Here is a 9,917-nt window from a genome sequence, read left to right on the forward strand (position 1 = left end):
AATATTAGTTACATATTGGACACTGGTAGTAACATATTGGTGGCAGATAAATACGCATACAGATAAATCCCTTCCAAAAAAAAAAAAAAAAAAAGAGCTTGGGGCATCAGATAAAAAAACCTCCCCAGAGTCAATGTGAAAAAGAAAATCAGAATAACATCAATGTCAATATGAACTTTGACTCTAAGCACTTAAGTCCTCTGTGCAGAGGTGAGAAGTGCATGGGTGAGATTGAGTCTCTTCAGTCGTCTGACCATGACTCATGTTGACACTCCTACAGCTCTTTCCAGAGTCGATGCTCTCTAGACACATGCTATGCACACTATTTGCATGTGTAAAATAAAGAGTCTCTTCACTGTGTGTGTGTTTTTTTTTTTGTTAAATATAATTTTTGACAGAATACAAAAGCGATATGCTGACATTTACTTGATACTAAGCCGCAAAGCTAATAAATCTCCATGGGAGGGAATTACAAACAAGTAGACGCTGTGTATTAAACTGCTCAGAAAAAAAAAACATGATGTGATGAATAGAGAAGCAGGAACCACAGAAATAGCCCCCCACCTTCACTACACATGCATCAAGTCATGCCACTGTGACAAAAACAGGCTCAAACCTGACTGATAACAATACTGACACTCGCTGCTTCCTTTCATCACTGAAAGCAATCTACCCTTCTATGAGTGCACAAAGTGCACTTTCACTATCGGGGAAATAGATTTTATCGATCAGGGTGCAGAGAACGCTTCATGTCAGCACATGGTTTCTGAAAATCTGGACACAATTTCATCTAGAAGGCACTGACTTCATAATCTCAACATAAACATTGCAAAAAGCTCAGACATGAACTAGCCAAAATCTACTGAAAATAACTTTCAGTCATATAGATTAATGCATTGTGCTCAAGCACATATTAATAAATGAGATAAATAAGACACAACAGGGTGCGTTGCTATAGGAAAATAATCCACAAAGGGGTGATATGATGTGAGCTGATGTCATATACTACTCTGAAGTGTGTTATTCCTTTTATACCACCATTTAAACTACCACCAATTTGCCAACTATTACCATTTTTATTTAATTAGACAATGACACATTGTATTTTAACATTTATATAGATATGTTTAACGTTGAACGAGACAAGTTTGTTCCTGTTATAACTTACATTATAGCAGCTACAAACAGTCATTCCCTGTCTCTTGAAGTTTTATATATATATATATATATATATATATATATATATATATATATATATATATATATATGTATGTATAAGAAGCTTGTCATGATGCTGAAAAGCCAGACAGTGCAAGGTCCTCTGTCCTGAAGACTTTCCTGTGTCAGAATACATAATGGCTACTACAGCGCTAATAGACTCTGTCCATAAATGTTAAATAAAAGACTCTTTTTAGAAAGCTTCAAGCTTATACATCTTTGGGAAGTAAAAGCTAAGTGTAAGTTTAAATAATTTTATTTTTAACATGTTTAATATTAGTCTTAGATTATGAGGGGCATCTGCCATACATGTCCACGTGAATGTGTTGTAAGAATTGATCACATATTAAACAAGTGCATTAATATAAACGTATGATTTGAATATACAAGTGCATTAATATTAACCTATGATTTAAATATACAAGTGCATTAATGACTATGATTACAGCTGGCACTATTGTCAGAGCTGCTGTTATAGAAAATTAATCAACAGCTTTTAAGCTCAGATACAAAGCCGTGATATAGTATATTTATAACGCATTCATAAGCTCAAATCTGAAGCTATTCAATCATTTTAATGTAGCACAATAACACCACATTAAAACTACATTCTCATTCCACCTTACGTCTAAGCCAAGCATATTTCAGCCCTGTCTGATGTTATGTTTATAATGAATCAATCCTTGAGCTAGGCATCCTTCTACGTTTGTGAGTTCATGCACAGATGTTTTGATCAGGTTAATAGGACTCACAGTATCCTAAAGCAACATTTCAGCTGTAACAGCCTGCTTTTCAATATGTCTAACCCAAACATTAAATCCCAAACAGCAACTAGACATGCGAGGAGCTCAGCAATAAAGGGACAACAATTCTAGTTCAAAATGAGCAATAAATGACATGAAGAAAGGGGTTAAGAGCTTAGTCCTGTATGGACAACGAGGGAGGAAAAACCTCCTGCAATCTTCATAACACAAAAAGTGGCTTTTTTGAAGAGGAACTGAGAGGGTCTCGGTGTAGGCTCCTGCAGCAGATGTTACAGCACAGTTGCATCATTCGTCTGACAACCAGGCCGGCTCAAGTCTTCGCTGACAATGAGAGCTGAAGCTGGCGAAAAAATTTTGCTCAGAGACGGGGGAAATTTTTGCCATTCATGTACAAAAAAAAAAAGCATGGAGAAGCTCCCAGTGCTAAAACTTTTGTTAACCGTGCAAAACAGCAACCAATTTAGCACAAGCAGACTCTTGTTTCATGAGTTCTGACACACTTTAGAATCCATATTAACAACTCAAACAGCAGTGCTGTGTGAAATGCATCATCATTTTTTGTATATATATATATATATATATATATATATATATATATATATATATATATAAGGATTATTGTATTCAAACAGGAATGTAACAAGCTGCACGAAAAGGAGTCTAAATAAAATAAGGAATCAACCTTTTGCCCTCATAATGGAGCAGGTTCTTGCCACCTCGCAAAATCTGACCCAGAGGTACCAATCAGACCGTGTCTAATGAGACACAATTTCACTGATAATTGATTTAGGCTTCTTTATCGCTGTACCCTCCCATTTGTTTTTTATCTAAATGGGTCACTTATTTTTGCCAAGGTTTCGCAGTAATTATGTTATTCGGATGTTGCTGGGCACTGCAGGGGGCCGCCGTAAATTACACGTTTCCCCCACTAAATCTCTTGGATGCTTTACAGCCGGGTATTATGCACAGCCTCATCGGTGTGCCCTAAAACAACCCCCGAGTGTGCTGAAAAAAAGTTGACGCTGCTCTTTGTTTTTGAGCTCAACAAGCTCTTGATTTGGCTGTGCGGAATCGGAGCCTTAATTATTTCAGAAATGCTTCTCCCTGCTGGTTTGAGAATACCTGGGGTGGGTTTAGTGGGTTGCCAGATTCAAACAGGCAGATACCAGAGAGAAAATGTTTCCTGTATTACAAGAGACATTACAAACAAGGGTCAAGTGAGTCCATCCAGATGACATGAATAACTTTATTCACTCACGCTGCATTAATATTGCTTCCCATGAAACCTATCAAATATATCGCATATATATCTTTCATCTCATTCACTTTATTTTCCATTATTGAGAATTAGTGTCATTTTCACTATATTCTTGTAAAGAAACATATTAGATGTTGAGATTTTTCATTCATTCTTTTCATTTTATACCTCTCTCTCTCTCTCTCTCTCTCTCTCTCTATATATATATGCGTGTGTGTGTGTGTGTGTGTGTGTGCGTGTGTGTGTGTATATATATATATATATATATATATATATATATATATATATATATATATATATATAAAACAAGCAACAATTAGTAGTGAATAATAATACTCTCTGTAAATATGTGATATGGTCCTAGCGCCTGACAACATATCTCTTTATAAGTATTATTATACTTGTTATATTATTATAAGAACTAACTAGAGAAGAACTAGAATATTTTATATATATAATCAATGTATTGACAAGAACTAACACACACACACACACACACACACACACACATATATATATATATATATATATATATATATATATATATATATATATATATATATATATATATATGTTAGTTCTTGTCAATACATTGATTTGATGGTGTTACACTATTAGTGAAGCTTTTGGGAGATTTAAGTGCTGATTTAATCACCTGAGGTGTGTACAAACACAGAAACACCCATGCGTTTAAAGATTAAAGTTATGTTGATACTACAATATGTGATATAATAGGATTCTGTATTCAGAGCTGACAGTCACATACGCTATATTTATAATAATGCATAGACTTTAAGGTGTTTTTTCCCCCAGTTTAATTGTGAGGTGTCACCAGTTATATCAGTATGTTAAAACTCTTGTCTCCATAATGCAAAACTCATCAAGTGATCAGTGAAAACCCACAAAACACAATCAATTTATAAAGCTGAATCCGTTTCCTCCTTCAGGCAAGACAAGGGTGTTTTTTTTTTTTTTTTTTTTTTACAAAGTAGGTCAGTTGGTGTTAAGCGGAAGACTGAGAGTAAGTTCTTGAACTCCACAATGCTCGCAGCATTTTGTGTGGTTTTCTCGTGAAATTACTGTTCACATGGTGTACTGTCATCGCCGATATTCAACATGTCAAACTGTGCTTCTGCTGTAACACCCTAAACAATGATGGGAAAAAGAAAGGACTCGAGAATGGTATTGCGCACGTCTGCTCTAACTCTGTATATCAGCCCACACAATCTGAGGTGCAGCTAGCCAAAGTAGCGCTGAAGCAGACTATTTTTGGAACACGTCTTCCTGTCTTTCTTACCTCAATGCTGGCAACTCTGTGTACTCAGATATGTCAAATGTAAACGAAGTTCAAGCAGCGTTGTAGTGTATAAAACGTGCAATATAAGACATAAGAAGTGTTGAGTTTGACATTTTATTGGTCTAGCACTGAACAAAAAGGACACGTGCATGTGCAGAAATGTTTTGTAATCAAGTAATATGAATCATTGTCCATGGAGAAGAGTTATCTGAACTGAAAAGAATGCAACCTATCAACTTAAGGTCAGAGGATCAACATTGAGGTAATGAAGTCCTAATGTGCAAGAGTTTGTGTGAGCCAATGCAATAAACAAGAGGAGAAAGGGAAAGAAAGAGCAATATTATAAAGTAACTGCCTCATAAATCTGACTAGAACTTTGCGTGCAGGTTTCTTTCCTGCTCTCACGATCAAAGTGTCAAAATTTCATTTCTAATAATTGCAGGTTTCTTTGAGAAAAATAGGTATTCTCAAAAAAAAAAAAAAAAAATCCTTGGACTGGGCAACAATGCTATCATCTGTTTCAGAATATCGCATTTTTGATAAACAAAAACAGAAGTAAGAAGAGGGGAAAAAAAGTCACATGAAGTTTGGCAGTTTTGCGAAGGCTGAATTTCCCACATGGCTGGTTTGATCTTCAACTTCTTATCTTGTGGGGTTATAAAAGTTCAGATGCTTCACACAGTCTTTTCTTAATAGCCCTGTGACAGCGCAAAGTCAGCATGACTATTACACAAGCAAAAAGAGTTTATGTCATTTAAGAGGCACAAGTGGAGATTAGGTACATGTAAATGCAGTCATAGAAATAATAAATATCTAAATAAATATGAATAATATCTAAATAATTATTCATTATTAATATCTACACATCAAATGTAACCACAAACAGAGACCATTTGAATTGAGCACATTTAATAAATGTATTATATATATAATAGATTTATTATCGTAAAATAAATAAAACATTTGAAGCTCTATTAGAAATTCTTTTTTACGTGTTCCCTACATTGCTTGACTGTATCTTCATGACAAAAACACTTGATATTTTTCCCAAGCTGAACATCGGTCCTCAGTAATATTGGCAGTTTTATGAGTATCAGTGATGAAAAATTAGGATGTTTTCTGTAAAAGCCAGGTTAGTCTTCATGCATATGGAGCTTTTGTCTACTCAAACTAGTAGAGCAATTACACATGAATAATTTAAGCCCAAATTGCTTATTTAAACTGAAAAATGAGCCTGACAGAGTAGATGTAAAAGGGTAAGCAGGGAGAAGAGCATTATGTATGAAAAGCATCACAATCTCTTCCATATATCATTGTGTAACAGATGGTGCCACACACATGACCACACACATCACTGTGTTTACCCTTGGGATATTTACTACATGCTGCAACACATTGAACTGAAAGACAGCACTCCACATACACGAGGCTCCCATATCCGTGTAGCATGCTCAGAGACTGAAGGAATGTCCTGCTCATAGTAAAGCAACTGCATACAGAAAAAGCACAAATTTCTAAAACATGTAGTAGATTGGGAGATACATCAGGCTGTTCAAACAACATCTGTCCACAAATCATTTAACCCAAGTTAAATATGTGATCCTCTTTGTAAACAGACGCTCTGAGAATAAGATAAGTGGTCGCAGATTAGAAAGAGGAGATCATTTAAGCCTATGTACTATGGAGGATTTTCATACCAACGCTTGCTTTCCCTTCTTCTCTCCCTTTTTCCAAAATGGGCAAAGTCCCAGGCCCAAACGGAATCATTGATGTCAATTCCTTCACTTTCTCTCACCCTGTTTTTACGTTTAGCCTGACTGTCCTTAGAAACGTGAAGCAGAAACAACATGACTGAAAAGAAAAGCTGGGACACAAGACCGATAAGATGTCTAACAGGTTGTCCCTCTGGTTTATTCTAGGGCATGTAGTGATATTATATTTTAATATCACAATAATTGCTTTTATCATGGTTTATGATATCAGAAAACTGTAATAAAAAAGTAATAAAACTACACTTTTACTTCCCTACCTACCCAAACCTACAGCTATGATATGTGGCAATATGTCACCCCAACGAATACTGTGTTAAGCAATAGTAAAAGAAATGTTTTACAGAAATTGTTTTTAAATCATTACTTCACAGCAATATGATCCCAGTTGTGGCTCTAGTCCTTGCAGTTACCTTTTTGTGCTGGCTTGGAATGGTGTGCAATGTGGCTTAAACATGAAGAATCTAATTAATAGATAGATATTAATAGTAAAAATAGCTCTAATTTAAAAATACCTGAGGTGATGGGAGCAGACACTACAAACATCAACAAAGGTCAATAATAATACAGCTGGACCACCAGCAACACCACCACCATCATCATCATCATCATCATCATCATCATCATCAGCTGCTAATGGATCGCACCATCATGATTGCATGTACTATATTTAGTTTAGTAGGTTTAGTAGTCGTGAGGGTTTTTTTTTGTGCCAATCGATTGGCTAATGCTCTGGCATTATGTGTTTATGTTTGCATTAGGAAATGCCTACAGGCTGGAGTGTAATGTGTGTGATTAGTTGGGTGTGTAATGTATTTGGTATTTATAGTTATCTATTGTTGAGTATAGCACGTACCTATTTTAGACATTTTATTAATAAGGTGTAATGTAAAGGTAAACTGCGTATGTCCTGAGGCTAAACTCTGACAAGTTACTCACCATCAAGCCCCCACTGTTGTTCCTCAAGATGCTTTAGTACAGTAGCTCCTACACACAGCGTGATGAAGATAACCCACTAGTATCCTGTTTTACGCATATTATATACAGATATACACACACACACAAACACACACACACGAAGTTATTTTAAAAGTGTACAAACAAAATAAAAATTAGTTAACAGTTGATCAGACATGATAAAAGTGATTAGTGTGTGTAATATGTCTACGTTATAGATTAAAGAAGCATTTACTAGACTTTACATCCTCTCAGAGAGGCAATAAAATTCAATGTATCAAATGTCTCACTTGAAATGTCCTTGATCTGTGACAGCATGTAAATTAAAGAGTTGAATTCAGAGTTACGGACAGAATTCATTTTATTGCACCAGCACAAGTTATATTTGCACAAAGATAATAATAATAATAAAAAAAACACATCAATTTATATGTAAACCAGAACAAAACAGAGAAGTACATAAACACTCTGCGGTTTGTGACATTCAGGGAAATAAGCTGTCAGTCAGTGGTCAAGGCCTTTTCAGTACTGCAAAAGTAGAACGATTGCTTTGTAAATTACCCGCAGACTGAACATTACATGAAAATTACCTTTACTGGTACACAGTGAATGCATACACATATATGTGCAAACTTACAGGCAAAAATGACAGACTGTTCATATCAGAAGGCTGCTCTGCCATGTCAGCAACAGGTCTCAGGTTGAAAAATATGTAAACCTGCTCAATCAGCACACACTCACTATGCTATAGACGCATGCAGGCATACAGTGTGTTGTTTTCCCACAATATCAGACTCTTCAAATTGAATAGAGCTAAATATTCGAATCAAACTGAGTCAACTTACATCTATGGCATTAATTGCACAATAGATTTAAAACTGGCTGCATACATAAGCCTTTTTATTTCCTTATACAGAAACTTGTAAAATAAGAGCAGTTGAACTTGCTGCTGTGTTGCAGAATCTCACCCAACTTGGTCTCCAAGCTAAACATGCTTTAATGTAGGCTAAAGGCCAGGCCAGCTTTATCTAGAACATTTTGTGCCTTAACATTAGACCATGACATCATTTCAATTCACTGTCAGTGATGCATGTAGAATGTGGCTGGCAATAACAAACTGAAGAATTTTGGAAACACTAGGACACTAATATCATCCTTACACTAAAACATGTAAAGAACAGTTTACATTTAATATAGTATTAAAAGCATTATTATGCAATTATAATTACACAATAATAACAACAACATTATTATTGTTGTTGTTGTTATTATTATTATTATTATTATTATTATTATTATTATTATTATACCATGCTATGTTAAATAACTGAATTTGTCTGTAATGTAACTACTTTAACAGTGTTACAGATAAAACATGATCCCCCTTTAACCCACAGGACAGTGTGTTTAGTTTGGACACACAGTCTCCAACACAGCAGCGAGGCCACCTGTTCTCATTTGATCTGTCTCTCTTGACCGTGTCCATGCAACTTGTCCATTTCAGCCACTTTAACATCATCTCCTCCATCACTATGCGTAATCAAGTGGAACTACTTCATCTTCATTCTCAAAGTAAAAGCCCAGTATATTTCACTCCTATAAAAACCCCCCGAAGTCCAATTAAAAAAAAAAAAAGTTTTACTGCGTGTGTTTCTCAGCTGCTGTTGCTCACACGCTACACACACAACACCCTATACACTTCTCAAGCTAACGTATCACTACTGCATGCTCAGTGCAGGGTGTGAGAGGACGTGTTCTTGTCTTTTAAAGTAAAATCAGAGCAAAATGCCTGCAGATTTTGCCTAGGGGTGATTCTCTTAACGGCCCATGTACTGTGACACTTTAGAAATCTGGTGCTACTTACTTAGTCTGTACTTTTTTTTACTTTGTTTAGTTACATTCAGGATTTGAGTCATGCATGTGAGCATATTACACACACATATGTTGAATGTATTTTACATGTATATATATATATATATATATATATATATATATGTGTGTGTGTGTGTGTGTGTGTGTGTGTACACAAGGCTCTACTGCTGCATGTTACAGTCTCTGCTCACTTTGGTAAGAAAAAAAAACCAAGAACAAGATTATACATATTTGAAGTCATGTTAAAGAGTTAGACCAACACCTAAAACTATTTCCTTGGTGAATACAAATACGTTAAGGCATATTTTTCAGTGTTATAGCACACACCTGGATATCACACAGCAGAGAAACCACAGCGTTGACTTAATTCATAGTGTTAATGTTAAAATAACAGTTGCATTGAACAGTTGCAACTGTTCATTAGCATCCAGCTGGAAACACTGTAATTAAACACAGCAGGAGTGAAAAAAACAACCAAACAACAAAAACTAACGCATATTGTTGTGCAATACAACGTTTACTGAACCGACTCACTGCTGTAAATGATCAATTATGTTAAAACACACAATTTAACGTGTACACCAGCATATTAACCCATTACTTACAGCAATGCCATGCACGCTTCTGACACATAAAGCTCGACAAGGACAAAGGCAGGCAGAGACACCACACGGAATGTATATTATAAAATCCAAGATGTGATGGGAAATATATATATATATATATATATATATATATATATATATATATATATATATATATATATATATATATATATATAT

At 35.3% G+C, this 9,917-nt stretch overlaps 1 long non-coding RNA gene across 1 annotated transcript; it reads right to left on the minus strand.

Moving 5' to 3' along the window:
- Window positions 1-4,637: 4,637 nt before the first annotated feature.
- Window positions 4,638-9,825, minus strand: LOC128614940 (uncharacterized). Its single transcript, XR_008387114.1, has 2 exons — window positions 7,246-9,825; window positions 4,638-5,260 (listed from the first exon to the last, which is right to left on the minus strand). It is a non-coding gene; the product is annotated as an uncharacterized LOC128614940 (long non-coding RNA).
- Window positions 9,826-9,917: the final 92 nt, after the last annotated feature.

Source organism: Ictalurus furcatus, chromosome 11 (genome assembly GCF_023375685.1).
Source record: "Ictalurus furcatus strain D&B chromosome 11, Billie_1.0, whole genome shotgun sequence".
NCBI lineage: Eukaryota > Metazoa > Chordata > Actinopteri > Siluriformes > Ictaluridae > Ictalurus > Ictalurus furcatus.